The following is a 22,379-nucleotide window of genomic DNA, read 5'->3' as shown; positions in this document are numbered from 1 at the left end:
GGCCCCTTGCTGGCCAGAGTCCTCGCAGACAAAAGCTAACTGTTTTCTTATATGTAATTTTACTATGTTAAAGTTAAAACTTTCTTTTTTATTTAAACAGAAAAGGAGAAATGATGTGCAACATCCTACTGTATATGTACTGCTTTTATTGGTTAATGAATAAAGAAACTGTTTCACACCTATAGCAAGAGAGAACTTAACTAGGCAGGGAAAACTAAACTGAATGATGGCAGAAAGAAATCAGAGTCAATAAGAAGCCACATAGCCCCACCTTAGACATATACCAGTGACAGAAATTTACCCATTAAGCCATAGCCACGTGGCAATACACAGAATAATGGAGATGGGTTAATTTAAGATATGAATTAGCCTGTAATACACTTAAGCTATTGGCCAAAGAGTATTGAAATTATACAGTTTCTGTGTGATTATTTTGGGGCTGAGCAGCTGGAAACAAACAAGTAGCTCTCCATACAGCACTGCTGTCTTCTTCCTGTTTCATTTAAAGATCTTGGATATCTCCACTTTCTTTGTTTTGTGGTAGCCAAATTCACGACCACCTCCTCCCTTTTAAAGTTTGTCTTTGGCTGCTTACATTCAGATCAATGAAAAGAAGAACCTTAAAACCAAAAGACAGAGTCACCTGAGGCAAATATAAGTTGTTCACATTAAAGATCTGCTTGAAAGAGCATGAGTCATATACTTGTATATAAGACTTATGTGCTTCCTGTGCAGACTTAAAGAGAAAATAGTGCTTTTTGATATCTTTTCCGGTTGAGACTGAATATCAGAAACTTCAGACCAGGAAAAGTCAAACTGATTCACTGGGACCTTGGATTGCTTCAATTAATGAGGAAAACTTGACTCTTCATGGTGCAAGATGAGCAGGGCCGTCCTTCTTTCATCTTCAGGCCCCTAGCAGTTCTACCCACATGATGAAAGTATTCCTTGGCATCATCAGGAGGATCATGCTGAACAATCCAGTCCTCTTCAGGGATGCCCAACTCTTTGGCTGCCAGATTTGTGCACAGAAATATTCCTGAATCTAAGTTGTAGATTTGGAAGAATATGGTGGTTCACTTATTTTACTGTTGCCTTCCAAGGATGACTAAGATAGTCAGGTCAATGTAGTTTCATAGCTCATAGTGGTACTTCACAGATGTATACAAGGAAAATAAAACCATCACTTCCTTCTTCTGGTTCTTCTTAAGGAGTGTGAATAGCAGAAGAAATCTCTTCTCAGAGGGACATACAATGGGCTAAAGCCCATTCTCAGTGGCAACCTATTTATTGTCATTAATACCCACAAACAATGGTCATTTTTTCAGAAAAATTCTTGCCAAGCCTTCAACTTTTTGAGTTTGTGTTGCAGAAGAGAATATAGTTTGCCTGCATGCTGGCAAAACTTTTCTAATTTACTTTAATTCTTATTCAAACCCAACATCTAAGATATGATAGGCCTCATCAATAACTGGCAGCTTTTATACAAAAACCCTGGAGTATTCTGCATGTGTGAAGGGACTGGTGTGGAGTAGCCATGATCTTGTTGATGCCATTGATGAGCTTCTGCCTTTCAGCAGACCTGTTACTAACACCCATAATCTTTCCATACATCTGAACATGGTGTGTCATAAGTTCCTTAGAACTGCATGGCCAGTTCTCTGGTAGAAGAGAGAATCAGGACTCCTGTTCCATTCCAGGTCTTGAGCTTCAGCTTCACAATAAACTTAACCACAAGGATGAGGAAAGCAAAAGGTTACCACTGCCTGTTTTTTGTGGCTGCCAGCAAGATTCCTGTTTTCTAGAAATTGTCTAATACTTTTATGTTGTATCTCAGTAATGCACTTGAAGCCCATTTCTTCTATAGAGTGTTTTCATTGATAAGGTTAGACAAGATTAATTTATAAAGCATACTGTCAAGCAGTTGAGACAAGAGCACTTTCGTAGCCATTGGCTGATTGTTGCCACAAAGAAAGTAAACTCCATGTGGACTTTCTTCAATGTCCATTATCTTCTCTGAAGTAAATTGATGCTGCCAGGAGCAGACATGTCTCATTGTCTAGAAAAGTTTAAGTTCTTAAAACATTTAAATATGAAATTCTATAGGTCTATCTTGGCTATAGTTGTCTTTGAAACTGCATGTTGCATAGTCTCAGCCATTTGTCTTGAAGCTGTTTTAGGGAGTCTTGTTCAATCAAATCATATTAACTTGGAAGGAATCCACAGCTTCTCATCTTCTATGGAGACAAAAACAGAACCTCTTTTGCAAAGCAACATATCCTTAGACCCAAAGTTTGAAGTCAACATGCTTTTATGTTGGCTTAGCTCAGCAGTTCTCACAACTAAATATCTCTCTGTTGTTAGCTAATTAGTAGTCAAAAAATAAAAAAAAACACAGTGATATACATAATATGTATACTTTACGTGGCTTTTAAAAATATTACTTTTACTGTATCTTTAAAGACTTTAGAAATTTTTTAAACTATTTCTTTCTATAACTGCCTATACCCATTTTCTTTATTTCTTTGACCTAAGTACATTTTTGAAAGACTTGTTATGCCTTTAAAAGTTAGTTTTTGTTGGAATTTGTCTTTATTGCATATCTGTAATTGTTTTCTGACCAGGAGACTTTTTAAAATGTTAAGCAGGCATGGTTTGGACCAGCATTGTGGCTTTGGTTGCTGGCTCTGCCCTGATTGGTTTCCCAACATGTTAGAGGCATGCTTACCCCCTCTGGGAAGTAACAGGTCTATACCACCAGCAAGCAACTTGTAGCATGCTGCCCACAAAACTTTTTTGTCTGTGTGAGTAAAACATAAATCTGCCAAGTAACTTGAAACATGCTACCCACAAACCCTATTCAAGTGTTCCATACCAGAGCCTTCCAAAAGAGCTGTGGATGCCACCAGCATGAAACAGAAAGCTGGTTCTTAAAGCTGCATCTGCTCACTGCCAGCCAACAAAGCCTATCTGAAAAAAGTGTAGCTACCAAGGAGCCAGTTTTGACTGTTTTTCTGCGTCTAGAATCCCCTTTATTTTTTTAAATCTTTCTCTGGCCTGTGTGGATATACATGTCCCATATTGGCACTGTTTGTAAACAGAGACTGCGCTTTTGTTTTTTGGCTTCCCAGTCAAGAATAATCACACAGAAACTTATATTAATTACAAATTGTTTGGCCCATTAGCTCCATCTTATTATTAACTAGTTCTTACAACTAAATTAACCCACTTCTAATAATCTGTGTATTACCAAATGGCTATGGCTTACCATTCTTGTTCTGATATGTTACTCATCTTCCTCTATCTCTGCTTGGATTTCCCACCTGAGTTGACTCTATTCTGCCCGAATATTGGCCAAATAAATTTCTTTATTAAGCAATGATAGTGAAACATATTCACACTGTCAGGCCCTACATCATTCGCCTTTTTCTTCTTTTTCTATTTTGGTTCTGAATCAGGAGAGGGTATTGTTGCTGTTTCTCCATTGGTTAAAATGATAGGTTTTGACAGTAATTTTTTTTTAACTTTTGAGTTTTCCACTATCTGTTCAGGCACGCCCCCACTTTGTGCTTCTGCAGAGCCCATATGACGTTTTAACTTTTCCAGGTTTTATTTCTTCTTCAGGCATATCTCCATTTTGGGGTTATAAGAGACTTGTGTATGATGCTTTTTGCAGCTTCAAGTTTCACTGCCACAACTTGATGTTCTGCTTCTTGATCTTCTGTACAGGTGTTTCATCTGTAAGTGTGACATGTTGCTGGGCCACACTAGCAGGCTGCACAGAGCAGTGGATGCCAGGGTCCTTCATTTAAAAAAATATAAATCAATAATAATAGTAATCTCTCAGCCTGTACCTGGTAGGATAATAATTGTAGCCATTTTACTTTTAAAGCCTTACCATGTCTTGCTTTTCTGAGACACTAAGACTTACTTAGTCACTGACTAATAAAGGACTCATTGTATTCTTAATTGGTCAGTAAGTATGATGATCTGTAACTTCCTCTCATATATTATTTCACATTTCTATTAAAGGCAATTTATTTCAATTTTAGCAAAGCAACTGCCCATCATCACAGTTGTAATGCTTAAATCGAGGCTTTAATAAAAGTTCTCTAATTGACTTCTCTTAAGTTCTTTTTAAAAAATATTTATTTATTTATTATGTATACAATATTCTGTCTGTGTGTATGCCTGCAGGCCAGAAGAGGGCACCAGACCCCATTACAGATGGTTGTGAGCCACCATGTGGTTGCTGGAATTGAATTCAGGACCTTTAGAAGAGCAGGCAATGCTCTTAACCTCTGAGCCATCTCTCCAGCCCTAATGAGTTCTTTTATGTCTTAAAGTTAGCAAGTCAGTAGTGAAATCATAGCTAGGAAGTAGAGCTGCTTGGTCTCTGTGGTGCTTTGAAAGAAAATGGCTCCTAAAGGAAGTGATACTACTAAGAGGTGTGGCTCTGATGGAGTAAGTGTGGTCTTGTTGAAGGAGTTATATGCCTGTGGAGGCAAGCTTTGTGGTCTCATATACGCCCAAGCAACAACCAGTGAGACAGATTACTTCCTGTTGCCTGTGAGTTTAAGAAGTAAGACTCTCAGCTACTTTTTCAGCAACAAGTCTGTCTGCAGGCTGTTTTGTTTCCCACTATGATAATGATAATGGAGTAAACCTCTGAAATGTAAGTAAGTCACCCCAATTAAATGTTTTACTTTATAAGAGTTGCTATAGTCATGGTATCTCTTCACAGCAATAGAAACCATAACTAAGATAGTCATGGTTTTATTAATTATGATCTTCCACTAATACACTAGGTACTCTTTTACCTTACCCAGACACTATTCATCATTTAAAAAGGCACTAATACAAACCATAAGTGTAGAGCCTTTATAGTCAAATAACATGAAAACTATCATCTTAGGTTTTGAATACATCAAAATATTCTTTCCTGGACCTACAAAATTTTTGTTGTTATCAAATACATTAATTTTTACCATTGGCTCTAAAAGTCTTAGTTTATTCCAACATGAATTCAGAATGTGAGTTAAGAATCTCATCTAAATATCATCTAAATGAGGTTTGGATGAACATTATAACTCATTCAAAAGCAAACCGCTTTCTAGATTGCTTGTTAATTAGAACAACTTGTGTGCTCATAAAGCACAGTGGTGGAAGAGGCAGAAAATAGTCATTCTCATGCCAAAGGGATAAATAAACAACAAGGGTAAAATAATCTATAACAAACAAACTAAAATGCCAACATTAAATCTTGAGGCCTATAATTAAATTGTTTTGACTTCATGCACAGTTCTTTGGACACACTAGATTTGGGGTTCAGTCTCCAAGGATTGAGGCAACCTCAGTGGGTAGTCTTGCCAGGCATACATTCATGTGTTGAATTTGTGTGACAGTGTCTCTTCCAGGATATCAGTGCTTATGCCACTACAATTCTGAGATTTCTGCATGGCCCCAATTCCTTAGTTTCATTAGTTTTATTCTAGAAGAGTTGCTTTTGACACTTTGTGTTTAGAAATTTTCAGAGTCATCCTTTAACACCCAGATGAAAGCATCAAAATACTGAAACATGCCTATAGAATGCCCAGATCAATGTGAACAGTCACACTACCTATGCTCTCAGAAGTGTGACCTGAACTGCACCTTGGCCCACTACACTTTTGGCTGAAGTAGCCAAGTAGTACTGTGCTGAGTGAATGAGCCAAGTCCTGATGTAGCATTGGCAACAAAATCCAGAATGTTATGGAAACTTGGCACACAAAACCCTGGCATGTGAGACTTGTGATAGAAGCAGAGGTTCCAAAGATCTCTAATTTGCCACTGGCATTAGTCTGTTACCATCGTGGTAGCTGATATGTACTTTGTCAACTGGTTTAGTATTGTTAATGCTCTGTTGCTAAATGATCATATTGTCTTCTAAGTATTAATGCTTATATTCATAGGGTTGTGCATTCTCAAACTTCATCTAAGAAGCTTCTTTTTGCATAGAGTAGTGATTAAAGCAGAGACCCATAACCATTCAGAGAGCTGATAAGAAATGACTGTGAATGCTCAGAAATATATGGAATATCTAGATCACTTATCTACGGTCTGTAACCCAAGACTGCTCTCATATTTGCTGGCCACCCAGATTCAAATAATCACACAGAAACTATATTAATTACAACACTGCTTGGCCAATGACTCAGGCATATTCTTAACTATCTCTTAAATATTTAATTAATCCATTTCTATTAATCAGCATATTGCCACAAGAATGTGACCTATCTATAAGTTTCCAGCACCTGTCTCATCTGAAAGCTACATTGTATCTCTCTGACTCTACCACCTCTCTCTCTCTATCTCCCTTCCAGCTTGGTTATATTCTGCCCTGCCCATAGGTCAAAACAACTTCTATATTAATCAATCATAATAAAATATATACACAGCATACAAAGGGAAATCTCATATCACCTCTCCTTTTCTATCTAAATAAAAAGGAAGGTTTTAACTTTTCTATAGTAAAATTACATAGAAAAGAACAGGTATCAAACAAGAATTACACTTACAATATCCCTTTATATTTGCAAAGTTTCACATCTAATTTATCCTTTATCATAACTAAAAAAACTATAATTATAAATATATGACTTAAACTCCATCAAAGACCTCAGAAGGATACAATATAATATCTAAGTAAACAGAAAGTTTATTGTAAGCAACTTCCCAAACTCTAGAATTGACATAGACATCTTGCTGCCTGGACAGTCACCAAAGTTCTTCTGTAACGTTGGGACATCCAGTCTTTAGCCTACATTCCTAGAGCATCTGGCAGACATTTTAGTGAAGCAGGAAATTTGAAGATCTGTTTTGCCTTGTATTGAAAAAGTTTATCAGTTGCTTTCTTCTGTGTCCTGTGGAATGTCTAACAGACTTTCATGAAACAGGAACCTCGAAGGACTATCTCACCTTCTTTGGGCAAGCTCAGCCATCATTTTTCTGTGGGTTTTGCATACCATCAAGCAGTCCAGGCAAGAGCAGTTTCTTGCCTAAATGGCTAACCTTGTCACATTGAAGTCAAATTTCATAAAGAGTTTCTTCAATGTCCATCAACCTCTTAAAGTATATTGGTGCTCCCAGAAGCAGACATGGCTCATTGTCAAGAAAAGTCTAAGTTCTTAAAACCTTTTAAATAACATATTCTTTAGGTCTTTGAAAGGTTTGAAGAATATCTATCCATCTGAAATATATCTCTGTACACCTAGAAAACCTAACATGACTACAGCTTGACTACTATAAATGACTATCTCTTAATAAACATAATACATTAAACAAAAGTAGAAATATACACATGAAGCATGGTGGTCGGCCAGCAATGGGAAATAACCAAACTAGCCTTGACTGAAATAATCAGCTTTAATAAAGGAAGGAAATGGGGCAAAACTTACAGATCCAGGGTTCCAGCAAAGAGCAAGGAACCAAGAGGGAGGAGCGTACCCAAACACGAATCTTTTAAAAGTATTTTGTGCCCTGGAGGGGTCACGCCCCTCAGACAAGGGATTGGTCGGCCTCCCCAACATCTCCCCCTTTTGTCTAAATATGACAGATTCAAAACCAAATACAACTATATACAATGGGAACAGATAATATAAAATTACAAGAAGCAAACAATATTAAGCAAGGAGCATATAACAGAAGTTTTACTAAGCATTCTACTTCAAGGAGTCTAAATAATGTAGAGGATAGCTACAATTATCTAATCTTCAACCCCATCAAAGATATGAATAGGGAAGTAATATTACTTAAGCAACCAGGAAGTTCAAACAAGAAACTTCCAAAATGTGCAACAGATGACAGAGACAACTGACTACCTGGGCAATCACACAAAGTCTCGTTAGCAATGTTGAGGCAACCAACTTTGACTAAGGCCTAACACAACCGACATACCATTTTTCAAAGGCAAGGAAACTTTAGTAGAACTATCCTACCCTGTCTTGGCAAGATAAGACAATCCTGTTTTATCCACTTATGGATATTCTGTATCTTTGTCAGTAGTCGAGGTATGGGCTTTTCTTTGCCCAATGGCTAGTTCTGCCAAGAAGAAGACAAGCTCCCAGTGGAGTGCCTTTGGTGCTCAATGTTCTCTTGGGAGTAGAGCATTGTTGCCAGGAGTGATTGTGTCTCATAAGTACAAAACTCTAAATTAGATTAAAGGCCAGGTTCTACAGCTCTTCAAAGAGGTCGAAGATTATACTATCTATACTAAATATAGTCTCTATGTATCTAAAAATACTTGATTATCCTAAATATAAATATGACAAACATATAATTCTCAATACCTATCTAACTTGAAGACTAAGAGAATAAACAACTGTGCAATAAATGAAGACAATGATTTCCAAATGTAAACAAGGTCATTACATAAATAATATCTGAGGTATAAATGTACATTGCAATATGGTAAACAATGTCATTACATAAATAATATCAGAGGTAGAAATGTACATTGCAATATGGTATATATCTCAATATAACAATTGTTTCAAACAGAGGTAGAAACATACTTTCATACAATGTTCAATATATCAATATACAAGAATCAGCACCAATACAGTTTTCTAAAAACAATAACCCACAAATATCAATCATCCCATCAGACCAGTTAATCCCTCCTTTTTTTTTCAACATATACACCCCTGAGTCCATATAATACCTCCCCCATCCCCTCAACTCTATACCAACCACCAATTAGTATCCCTAAACCTGAGGGCAAACTTTGTTGGGAGAGGGGGCATAGTCATCTAAGATTGTTTCCAGCTAACTTGGGGGCAACGTTCTTCTCAGGGGGTTCTATGAAAGTAAATGATGGTAAAATACCCAGGGTAACATTTGATCTAAGAAGAATGTATCGAGCCTCTGAATGTTTTGAGGAGATCCAGCCAGAATGTTGTCAAAAATGTGCACCATTCAAATGTGTCCTGTGCAGTTGGTACCAAAAAACAGATCTAATTTTAGTGCTATTAAAAACATGATGTCATAATAACCAGTTGGAGTTGATGTTGTGGGGCCCCATCTTCATCCTGGAAACTTCAAAGATTACTGAAGAAAAATTTGTTGTTTGTTACGGAAAACGTAAACATTATCTACAGAGACATATACAGACATGTATATATATATATATATATATATATATATATATATATATATATATTCAATGAAAGGTGTATTAAAGACAGACACAGATATGAGGGAAGGCAAAGAAAGTTCAACAAATATATTAGTATCATCATCATTATTATTATTATTATTATTATTATTATTATTATTATTATTATTATTCTGTCCCATAACATGACTCCTGACCTGAGACAGAAACTCTGAGATATCTCTTATCAACAGGCTTGGAATTGAAGAGGGACTGGGCCAGAGTCCAACTCCAAAAACCAGCTCTAAATATTTATAAAGAAATGTACATTGAGAAACATTTTAAAAAATTGCTTTTCATACTCACAGAGCTTATTTAGTGTTATTGCTGATCCTTAGTGGGTCGTAACTGGTTTCCATCCATCAGTATTTAAATATCCAGGGTCCCTCAAATCCTTTGAAGATGAGTGTTTTCCTGTGGAGATAAGAAAAGAACCCTGCCCCCAAACTATGTTTCTCTTACCATCAGTATGATCACCATCCTTGTGTATGAATTGTTATTTTTCTTTTCCAAGGGGCTTCTCCTCTTCAAACTGAACCTTTATTAATTTTGAGGGTATCCACAATTTTTCTTCTCCTGTGGAGACAAGAGCAAAACCCCTTCCCCAATGCAGCACATCCCCTGGCTTCCATTGCGTGGTCAGCACATCCTTGAAATAAACTGGTTGATTTAATTCAACAGACTTTTCCATTATCCAATGTCTTTCTGTAGCCGTTGTCCCCTTCTCATTAGTGTTGAGAAAATTCAAGGTTAATAAAGTATTATGTAAACTATTTCTGGGGGTATTTTCCACCCCTTTCTGTTTGTTTAACATATCCTTTATAATTCTATTTGATCTTTCTATGACTGCTTGACCCGTAGGATTGTAAGGCATACCTGTAACATGCTTAATATTGTAATAAGCAAAAATAGTTTCATTTTCCTAGAGACATAAACTGGACCATTATCCATCTTTATTTGTGCAGGTATACCCATGATGGCCATAACTTCTAATAAATGAGTGATTACTGAATCAGCTTTTTCTGAACTTAAAGCAGTTGCCCATTAGAAACCTGAATAAGTGTCAATGGTATGGTGTACATATTTTAATTTGCCAAATTCTGCAAAGTGGAACACATCCATCTGCCAGATTTCATTTTTAGTGCCCTTTGGATTAGCCCCTGCAGGCAGTGGTGTTTGGTTATAGAAAGAGCAAGTAGGGCATTTCTTTACAATCTCCTTAGCTTGTTGCCATGTAATAGAAAACTCTTTCTTCAAGCCTTTGCTAATGACATGATGTTTTTCATGAAATTCAGAAGCCTGCAGCACACTATCAATCAATAATTGATTAATATCTGCATTACCTTGTGCTAGAGGACCTGGCAGACCCATATGGGATCAGATGTGTGTTATATACATAGGACAAAGCCTGTTCCTGATCATGTCTTTTACCTGGATAAACAATGAGGTTAGTTCAGTATCATCAGGTATAAATTCAGCAGTTTCAATATGTAAGATAACTCTTTCTGCATATTGGGAGTCAGTAAATATATTAAGAGGTTCTTTAAAATCCCTTAGCACCATAAGAATGGCATATAATTCTGCCTTTTGGACAGAATCATAAGGACTTCGTTCCACTTTACTCAAGTCTTTTGATTTGTAACCTGCCTTCCCTGATTTATTAGCATCAGTATAAAATGTACGGGTTCCAGTTATTGGAGCATCACGGATGATTCGAGGAAGAATCCAAGAAGTTCTCTTTATAAAGTTAAGCCTCTTGCTTTTTGGATAGTTGTTATTAATTTCTCCCAAAAAGTTAGCACAAGCTCTTTGCCATGGTTCATTGTCTTCCCATAATTTTTTTTATCTCATCAGCAGTGAAAGGCACTATAATTTCTGCTGGGTCCATGCCTGCTAGTTGACGAAGTCTCAATTTGCCTTTTATAATTAATTCAGAAACTTATCCACATAAGTTTTTATTTTCTTACTTGGTTTATGTGATAGAAATATCCACTCTAAGATAATATCATCTCTTTGCATTAAAATTCCTGTAGGAGAAATTTTTGAAGGCAATATGACGAGAATACAACTGTGTTCTGGATTCACCCTATCCACATGTGCCTCCTGTAACTTTTCTTCAACCATTGTCAGTTCTATTTCCACTTCAGCTGTTAATTCTCTGGCACTGTTTAAGTCTTTTTCTCCATCTAAGGTTTTATTTAAATAAATTATCTTGGAGAGCTGCTTGGCCTGCAAGGGGACCTGAAAGTCTGCAGGAGGATCCATCGTTCTTTGGGGTGAGTGAGGAGTGAGTGCCCGAACCGCGGCAGCTGCCCGGTGAGGGACCACCGACTCTCCACAACTCCCCCTGCCACCAGCACACTTCCTGCTCTTCCTGCAGGGGTTATTCTCCCCGGATACTGCCTCTCTCTTCCTGTCCCTTCCCAGCTCGCACCCAGAATCCTCCCCCCCTCCCCCTGCCTCATCCTCCCGTCTTTGGGGCCACAAAATCCCACAGCTCAGCCTGTTTGGGCTCTGGGGACCTGGAATTGAGTGCACCCAGGCCGGTGGGAGGTCCCCTCCTTCATTTGACTGCCCGGAGCAAGGTAGGCCTTTGTCCGAGAGCTGCTTGGCCTGCAAGAGGACCTGAAAATCTGCAGGAGGATCCATCGTTCTTTGGGGTGAGTGAGGAGTGAGTGCCCGAACCGCGGCAGCTGCCCAGAGAGGGACCACCGACTCTCCACAACTCCCCCTGCCACCAGCACACTTCCTGCTCTTCCTGCAGGGGTTATTCTCCCCGGATACTGCCTCTCTCTTCCTGTCCCTTCCCAGCTTGCACCCAGAATCCTCCCCCCCTCCCCCTTCCTCATCCTCCCGTCTTTGGGGCCACAAAATCCCACAGCTCAGCCTGTTTGGGCTCTGGGGACCTGGAATTGAGTGCACCCAGGCCGGTGGGAGGTCCCCTCCTTCATTTGACTGCCCGGAGCAAGGTAGGCCTTTGTCTGAGAGCTGCTTGGCCTGCAAGGGGACCTGAAAGTCTGCAGGAGGATCCATCGTTCTTTGGGGTGAGTGAGGAGTGAGTGCCCGAACCACGGCAGCTGCCCGGTGAGGGACCACCGACTCTCCACAACTCCCCCTGCCACCAGCACACTTCCTGCTCTTCCTGCAGGGGATATTCTCCCCGGATACTGCCTCTCTCTTCCTGTCCCTTCCCAGCTTGCACCCAGAATCCTCCCCCCCTCCCCCTGCCTCATCCTCCCGTCTTTGGGGCCACAAAATCCCACAGCTCAGCCTGTTTGGGCTCTGGGGACCTGGAATTGAGTGCACCCAGGCCGGTGGGAGGTCCCCTCCTTCATTTGACTGCCCGGAGCAAGGTAGGCCTTTGTCTGAGAGCTGCTTGGCCTGCAAGGGGACCTGAAAGTCTGCAGGAGGATCCATCGTTCTTTGGGGTGAGTGAGGAGTGAGTGCCCGAACCGCGGCAGCTGCCCGGTGAGGGACCACCGACTCTCCACAACTCCCCCAGCCACCAGCACACTTCCTGCTCTTCCTGCAGGGGTTATTCTCCCCGGATACTGCCTCTCTCTCCCTGTCCCTTCCCAGCTTGCACCCAGAATCCTCCCCCCCTCCCCCTGCCTCATCCTCCCGTCTTTGGGGCCACAAAATCCCACAGCTCAGCCTGTTTGGGCTCTGGGGACCTGGAATTGAGTGCACCCAGGCCGGTGGGAGGTCCCCTCCTTCATTTGACTGCCCGGAGCAAGGTAGGCCTTTGTCTGAGAGCTGCTTGGCCTGCAAGGGGACCTGAAAGTCTGCAGGAGGATCCATCGTTCTTTGGGGTGAGTGAGGAGTGAGTGCCCGAACCGCGGCAGCTGCCCGGTGAGGGACCACCGACTCTCCACAACTCCCCCTGCCACCAGCACACTTCCTGCTCTTCCTGCAGGGGTTATTCTCCCCGGATACTGCCTCTCTCTCCCTGTCCCTTCCCAGCTTGCACCCAGAATCCTCCCCCCCTCCCCCTGCCTCATCCTCCCGTCTTTGGGGCCACAAAATCCCACAGCTCAGCCTGTTTGGGCTCTGGGGACCTGGAATTGAGTGCACCCAGGCCGGTAGGAGGTCCCCTCCTGCATTTGACTGCCCGGAGCAAGGTAGGCCTTTGTCTGAGAGCTGCTTGGCCTGCAAGGGGACCTGACAGTCTGCAGGAGGATCCATCATTCTTTGGGGAGGATCCATCATTCTTTGGGGACACCAAACACCTCCGCGCTCCTTTTGAAGGAAGAGATGGGCAGGCGCCAATGCAGGAGCTCCTCCAACAACATGAAAGGCAACATGACATCACCACAAGCCAGACATCCCGAAACAACAAGAATTGAACACCCTACCCCAGAAGATATAGAAGAAACCGACATTAAACAGTACTTTATAAAAATAATAGAGGACCTTAAACAGGAGGTAAAAAACTGCCATAAAGAAATGGAGATGACAAACAAAAAGGTAGACGAAATAAATAAATCTCTCAAAGATACCCAAGAAAAACAAGAAAAACAAGAAAAAGCAATCAAACAGGTAAGGGAAACAGTACAAGACCTGATAAATGAAATGGAGGTATTGAAAAAAACACAATCTGAGGGACGACTGGAAATGGAAACTCTGAGTAAACGAACAGAAACTTCAGAGACAAGTATTTCCAACCGAATACAAGAGATGGAAGAAAGAATCTCGGACTCTGAAGATACTATAGAAGAAATAAACTCACAGATTAAAGAACTAAACAAATCTAACAAATTCTTAACACAAAACATTCAGGAAATCTGGGACACCATGAAAAGACCAAACCTAAGAATAATTGGGGTAGAAGAAGGAGAAGAATTACAACTCAAAGGCCCAGAAAACATATTCAACAAAATTATAGAAGAAAACTTCCCCAACCTAAAGAAGGATGTTCCTATGAAGGTACAAGAAGCCTACAGAACACCAAATAGACTGGATCAAAAGAAAGCATCCCCACGCCATATAATAATCAAAACACAAAACATACAGAATAAAGAACAGATATTAAGAGCTGCAAAGGAAAAAAGTCAAGTAACATATAAAGGGAAACCTATCAGAATTACACCTGATTTCTCAATGGAAACCATGAAAGCCAGAAGAGCTTGGATAGATGTGCTACAGACATTTAGGGAACATGGATGCAAGCCTAGACTATTATACCCAGCAAAGCTTGCATTCACCATTGATGGAGAAAACAAGATATTCCAGGACAAAAACAGATTTAAACAATACGCAGCCACAAATCCAGCCTTGCAGAAAGTAATAGAAGGAAAATCACAAACCAAGGAGTCCAACAACGCCGACAATAACTCAGGCATCTAGCGACCCTTCACCAGCACAACTAGAAGAAGGGAAACACACAAACTCTACTACTAAAAATGACTGAAGTTAACAACCACTGGTCATTAATATCACTTAATATCAATGGACTCAATCCACCTATAAAAAGGCACAGGCTAAGAGACTGGATACGAAAACAGAATCCAAAATTTTGCTGTTTACAAGAAACACACCTCAACCACAAAGACAGGCACCTACTCAGAGTAAAGGGTTGGGAAAAGGTTTATCAAGCAAATGGCCCTAAGAAACAAGCGGGTGTGGCCATACTAATTTCCAACAAAGTTGACTTCAAACTAAAATCAATCAGAAGAGATGGAAAGGGACACTTTATACTCATAACAGGAAAAATCCTTCAGAATGAAGTCTCAATCCTGAATATCTATGCCCCTAATATAAAAGCTCCCACTTATGTAAAAGAAACACTTCTAGAACTCAAGGCAGCCATCAAACCACACACACTAATAGTTGGAGACTTCAACACTCCTCTCTCACCAATGGACAGGTCAATCAGACAGAAACCTAACAGAGAATTGAAAGACTTAATGGAGGTAATGAACCAAATGGACTTAACAGACATCTATAGAACATTCCACCCAAATAGGAAAGAATATACCTTCTTCTCTGCGGCTCATGGAACCTTTTCGAAAATTGACCATATACTTGGTAACAAAGCAAACTTCCACAGTTACAAAAAAATATTAGTAACCACCTGTGTCTTATCGGATCACCATGGATTAAAATTAGAATTCAACAACAATGCTACCCCCAGAAGGCCCACAAACTCATGGAAACTGAACAGTCAACTACTGACCCACACCTGGGTCAAGGAAGAAATAAAGAAAGAAATTAAAGTCTTTCTTGAATTTAATGAAAACAAAGACACAACATACTCAAACCTATGGGACACAATGAAAGCAGTGCTAAGAGGAAAGTTCATAGCACTAAGTGCCCACTTAAAGAAAACGGAGAAAGCACTCATTGGTGACTTAACAGCACACCTGAAAGCTCTGGAAAAAAAAGAAGCAGACTCACCTAGGAGAAGTAGAAGACTGGAAATAATCAAACTGAGGGCAGAAATCAACAAAATAGAAACACAGAAAACAATCCAAAGAATCAATGAAACAAGAAGCTGGTTCTTGGAGAAAATCAACAAGATTGACAAACCCTTAGCCAATCTAATCAAACGGCAGAGGGAGAACACGCAAATTAACAAGATCAGAAATGAAAAGGGGGACATAACCACAGACACAGAGGAAATTCAGAAAATCATTAGATCTTACTACAAAAGCCTGTATGCCACAAAATTGGAAAATGTAAAAGAAATGGACAGGTTTTTAGATAAATACCATATACCAAAGTTAAACCAGGACCAGGTAAATGCTCTAAATCGTCCTGTTAGTCGCGAAGAATTAGAAACTGTTATCAGAAACCTCCCTACCAAAAAGAGCCCAGGACCAGATGGTTTCAATGCGGAATTCTACCAGAACTTCCAAGAAGACCTAATACCTATACTCCTTAAGGTATTTCATAATATAGAAACACAAGAGTCACTGCCAAATTCCTTCTATGAAGCTACAGTTACCCTGATACCTAAACCACACAAAGACTCAACCAAGAAAGAGAATTACAGGCCAATCTCACTCATGAACATGGACGCAAAAATTCTCAATAAAATACTGGCAAACCGAATCCAAGAACACATTAGAAAAATTATCCATTACGATCAAGTAGGCTTCATCCCAGAGATGCAGGGCTGGTTCAACATACGAAAATCTATTAATGTAATCCATCATATAAACAAACTGAAGGAAAAAAACCATATGGTCATCTCATTAGATGCTGAAAAAGCATTTGACAAAATTCAGCACCCTTTTATGATAAAGGTCTTGGAGAGATTAGGGATACAAGAGTCATTCCTAAATATAATAAAAGCTATTTACAGCAAACCGACAGCTAACATCAAATTAAACGGAGAGAAACTCAAGGCTATCCCACTAAATTCAGGAACACGACAAGGCTGTCCACTCTCTCCTTATCTCTTCAATATAGTACTTGAAGTTCTAGCAATAGCAATAAGACAACATAAGGGAATCAAGGGGATCCAATTTGGAAAGGAAGAAGTTAAACTTTCATTATTTGCAGATGATATGATAGTATACATAAGCGACCCCAAAAACTCCACCAAAGAACTCCTACAGCTGATAAACTCCTTCAGTAACGTGGCAGGATACAAGATCAACTCCAAAAAATCAGTCGCCCTCCTATACACAAAGGATAAGGAAGCAGAGAGGGAAATCAGAGAAGTATCACCTTTCACAATAGCCACAAATAGCATAAGATATCTGGGAGTATCGCTAACCAAGGAAGTGAAGGATTTATATGACAAGAACTTTAAGTCTTTGAAGAAAGAAATTGAAGAGGATACCAGAAAATGGAAGGATCTCCCCTGCTCGTGGATTGGGAGGATCAACATAGTAAAAATGGCAATTCTACCAAAAGCAATCTATAGATTCAATGCAATCCCAATCAAGGTCCCGTTAAAATTCTTCACAGAGATTGAGAGGACAATAATCAACTTTATATGGAAAAACAAGAAACCCAGGATAGCCAAAAAAATCTTATACAATAAAGGTTCTTCTGGAGGCATTACCATCCCTGACTTCAAACTCTATTACAGAGCTACAGTATTGAAAACGGCTTGGTATTGGCATAAGAACAGAGAAGTTGACCAATGGAATCGTATAGAAGACCCGGATCTTAAACCACAAACCTATGAACACCTGATTTTTGATAAAGGAGCCAAAAGTACACAATGGAAAAAAGAGGGCATCTTCAACAAATGGTGCTGGCATAACTGGATGTCAACCTGTAGAAGAATGAAAGTAGATCCATATCTATCACCATGCACAAAACTCAAGTCCAAATGGATTAAAGACCTCAATATTAATTTGAACACATTGAGATTGATAGAGGAGAAAGTGGGAAGTACTCTACAACAAATGGGCACAGGGAACCGTTTCCTATGCATAACCCCAGCTGCACAGACTTTAAGGGCAACATTGAATAAATGGGACCTCCTGAAGTTGAGCAGCTTCTGTAAAGCAAAGGACATTGTCACTAAGACACAAAGGCAGCCTACTGACTGGGAAAAGATCTTCACCAACCCTGCAACTGACAAAGGTCTGATCTCTAAAATATATAAGGAACTCAAGAGACTAGACGGTAAAATGCCAATTAACCCAATTAAAAAATGGGGCGATGAACTGAACAGAGAATTCTCAACAGAAGAAGTTCGAATGGCCAAAAGACACTTAAGGTCATGCTCAACCTCCCTAGCTATCAGGGAAATGCAAATCAAAACAACTTTGAGATATCATCTCACACCTGTCAGATTGGCTAAAATCCAAAACACCAATAATAACCTTTGCTGGAGAGGTTGTGGGGTAAGGGGCACACTCATCCATTGCTGGTGGGAATGCAAACTTGTGCAACCACTTTGGAAAGCAGTGTGGCGGTTTCTCAGGAAATTCGGGATCAACCTACCCCAGGACCCAGCAATTCCACTATTGGGAATCTACCCAAGAGATGCCCAATCATACAACAAAAGCATATGCTCATCTATGTTCATAGCAACATTATTTGTAATAGCCAGATCCTGGAGACAGCCTAGATGCCCTTCAGTGGAAGAATGGATGAAGAAACTGTGGAATATATACATGCTAGAATACTACTCAGCGGTAAAAAACAATGACATCTTGAATTTTGCAGGCAAATGGATGGAAATAGAAAACACTATTCTGAGTGAGGTAACCCAGACCCATAAAGATGAACATGGGATGTACTCACTCATATTCGGTTTCTAGCCATGATTATAGGACATCGAGCCTATAAGTTTGGGATCCTTGAGAAGATAATAAGAAGGTGAACTCCCAAAAAAGATATAGTAATCCTCCTGGATATTGGAAGTAGACATGATCGCCAGGCAAAATTGGGAACTTGAGGGTTGGGCAAGACTGGGCCAAGGGAAGATGGGGAGAGAAAAGTGTGAAGGGGAGAGCGGGGGGAGCTCGGAGGAATGGGGTGCTTGGGATATAGGAAGGGTGGATATGAGAGCAGTGAAGCATATATCTGAATTTAAGGAGCTACCTGAGGGTTGTCAAGAGACTTGACCCTAGAGGGGTTCCCAGGTTTCCAGGGAGACGCCCCCAGTTAGTTCCTTGGGCAGCTGAGGAGAGGGAGCCTGAAAAGGCCAGTTCCTATAGCCATACTGATGAATTTCTTGCATATCACCATAGAACCTCCACCTGACGATAGATGAAGAAAATGACAGAGCCCGACCTTGGAGCACCGGACTGAGCTCCCAAGGTCCTGATGAGGAGCAGAAGGAGAGAGAACATGAGAAAGAAAGTCAGGACCGTGAGGGAACCTCCAGCTGGCGACAGATGGGGAAGGTGACTGAGCCCCACATTGGAGCACTGGACTGAGCTCCCAAGGTCCCGATGAGGAGCAGAAGGAGCGAGAACATGAGGGAGAAAGTCAGGAACGAGAGGGGTGCGTTCACTCATGGAGACTGTGGGACAGAACTAATGGGAGATCACCAACTCCAGTTGGAATGGGACTGATGGATCATGCGACCAAACCCGTCTCTCTGAGTGTGGCCAACAGCGGGGGCTGACTGAGAAGCAAAGGACAATGGCTCTGGGCTCTGATTCTTCTTCATGGACGGGCTCTGTGGGAGCCTTCTCAGCTTGGTCGATCACCTTCCTGGACCTGGGGGGAGTTGGGAGGACCTTGGTCTTAGCATAGAGTGGGGAACCCTGATGGCTCCTTGGCCTTGAGAGGGAGGGAGGGGAGGTATGGGTGGAGGGGAGGGGAGGGAAGGGGGAGAAGGAGGGGAGAGAAAGGGGAGAAGGAGGGGAGGGAGGGGGGAGGAGGAGGGAAGGAGATGGAAATTTTTAAATATAAAAAAAAAATAAACCATGAGAAAAAAAATAAATAAATAAATAAATAAATTATCTTATCAGGTATTATCCCAACAGCCGGTTGAAGACTGGAAATGTCTCCCAACAACCTTTGAAAGTCATTAAGAGTCCATAGTCTATCTCTCCTAATTTGTGCCATTTGTGTTTACACATACTCTTAACTTTGGTCTTTGATCACTTATAGAAGTTTGCCAAAATACACGTAACTCATCTTTCAGGCCGTTTTTGCTTTTAACAGCAGGCATGGGGCTTTCTAATTTTCCTGATGAGGCATGTTCTCTGTAGTAACGGGAAATGACTGGACCACATTTGCCATGAGGGCCTGCGAGAAGCCCCCCATTGCATTTCCCGATGGCAGTGGATTGCCTTGTCTTTCTCTTGTCGATCTACGTTCGTTCCTCCAATGTCTGCCTTTTCCATATCTCCTGAAGGCTGAGGCCTCCTATTTCTGTTATTCCTGGAAGAGGCATTATTATTATTATTTCTGGAAATCCTCTGTCTACAATTCCTTTTCATATGTCCCATTTTGCCACAATTAAAACATTTGGTATTTTGATGCCTTCTTTTACCATTGGAAATTGCTTCTTCTACCCATGCTTCAGTGCCATAGTCAAACGTATCAACATTCATTGTATGCAAGACCCATTCATCTGATCTTTAAAGGCCCCCAAATCCTTTTGCACTCCACATTGGCATTCTCATAAGCCTAAGACTCAATCATTATACGCCTTGCTTCTGGGTCAGATATCCCTATTTGTACAGCTTTAGTTAGTCTTTGTAAAAAGTCACTAAATGGTTCTCTCTGACCCTGTTTAACTCATATATGATTCCATTCTCTGTCCTGGGTCTTAAACTCTGTCCCAAGCCTTTAAGGCTGCTGTAGTACATATGGATAAGGTGTATTCATCATAATTAGCTTGTCCTAGAGGATCAGAAAAAAAGTCTTTCACCTGGAATTTGATCTAGGGTAATGTCAATTCCCTTTGCTCTTTCCTGCTGTTCTAAAAGTCTAGTCTTTTGTCTGAACATACACTTCCAATTTAATTGTGATCCTCTCTCTAGAACAGCTGATACTAATTGTACCCAATCGTGGGACGTTTCTTATTGCTTATAGACCAAGTTTTGAGCACCTCTCTAACGAAGGACGAATGTAGCCCAAAATTCATAACAGCTTGTTTAATTTCTTTGAGATCATTTATATGGATGGTTTCCCATGTATATTCCGTGATGACCCTAGGGTTTTTAGAACCAGTCACCTTATCTGTTGCTATTACTGGAAAGGCAGGTAGAGCTTTATGGAAATTATCCCGGAGCGTTCTATTCACTGATGGGGTTAAGATTTTCTTTTGTACCATTTGCTCCTGTTCATCAGAGTCTATAATTTCCTCAATCTTTTCAAATTGTTTACCATTGCCTTCTGCAAGGCCTGAATCTCTTGTCCAGAATTATATTCCAAGGCCTTCATAGAGGATTCTAAGATATGAAGTTTGTCCAATACAGATAATATCTCATCCTTGGACAGAATTTTCATGGCATGAATTGTGCCGTCTTCTATTGAAATTCTGTCCATTAATCTTTCATAGCCCTTTGATAAAGTCTTATGAATACATTCAATGGTACGAATCTTGTAGCCCAGGCTGGCCTTGAACTCGTGATCCTCCTGCCTCTGCCTCCTACAGCAAATCCTACCGGCGTGTGCCACCACATCCGGCGCCAAAATGAAGCGTGGCGGTCAGCCGGCAATGGGAAATAACCAAACTAGCCTTGTCCAAAATAATCAGCTTTAATAAAGGAAGGAAATGGGGCAAAACTTACAGAGCCAGGGTTCCAGCAAAGAGCAGGGAACCAAGAGGGAGGAGCTTACCCAAACACGGATCTTTTAAAAGTATTTTGTGCCTCGGGAGGGGTCACGCCCCCCAGACAAGGGATTGGTCAGCGTCCCCAACATACACATAACAAAATTTACATTAATTTTGTATTAATAAACCAAGATTCATACCAATGCAAAGTATTCATCTCTATATCATACCTCCCCTTTTTAAAATAAATGGTTGAGGGAGACCTTGACAATAGAATCTCGCTTGGTTTCCTTCCTCTTCTTCAGCCCATGTCTTGCAGGTTAGCGCCCCTTCAGAGGACCCTGAATAGCTGACCCTGCCGGCAGGGTTACAGTGGCGCCTGAACAGGGACCCTGAAGTACGGCCAACTAACCGGATAACAAGGCGCAGTCCCGGGACGAAGGAAAATAAGGTCCTGACCAGCTGTGATACTCGGACAGGTCTGCAGGACGGAGGCTTACTCTTCTATCAGGACATCATCTGACCTGATGCCCGATAAGACTGAATCAAAAACCGCCTGCATCAAAAAATTCAATCTAGCCTTTTGTCTGGGCTGCAACCCTGGGCTGCCTGGAATCCCTGATCCTGTGCCCTGACATTCCATCTGAACTGGTGAGTGAATGCGGACCCTGGGGCGACCTGCCCTGGAAGAGAGCACAGACCCCCTACACCCACTTCCCTCTGCAGGCTTGTGTCTCCCAAGATTTCCCTAGTGTTCTCAGGTGTCCTGCTCCTGTTCTAAGGCCATCCATCCAAAGGGGTCAGACTCTGGCCTCCAGGCAGGTCTGAGGATTCCTGCGGAGGGGTGCAGGCTCCTTCAGATTGTGCTGCCAGGTTCGCTGTGTGGTATTCCATCCCGCCCTGCCCCCACCTTGGCCCTTTTGTCTGGGCTGCGACCCTGGGCTGCCTGGAATCCCTGATCCTGTGCCCTGACATTCCATCTGAACTGGTAAGTGAATGCGGACCCTGGGGCGACCTGCCCTGGAAGAGAGCACAGACCCC

At 41.1% G+C, this 22,379-nt stretch overlaps 1 pseudogene; it reads right to left on the bottom strand.

Annotated features, from left to right (window-relative positions):
* Window positions 1-498: 498 nt before the first annotated feature.
* Window positions 499-3,753, bottom strand: LOC119816057 (annotated as a pseudogene).
* Between the last annotated feature and the right edge of the window lie 18,626 nt (window positions 3,754-22,379).

The sequence above is a fragment of the Arvicola amphibius genome, chromosome 6, assembly GCF_903992535.2.
Source record: "Arvicola amphibius chromosome 6, mArvAmp1.2, whole genome shotgun sequence".
NCBI classification, from domain to species: Eukaryota; Metazoa; Chordata; class Mammalia; order Rodentia; family Cricetidae; genus Arvicola; species Arvicola amphibius.
This window is presented reverse-complemented; position numbering and strand designations above follow the sequence as displayed.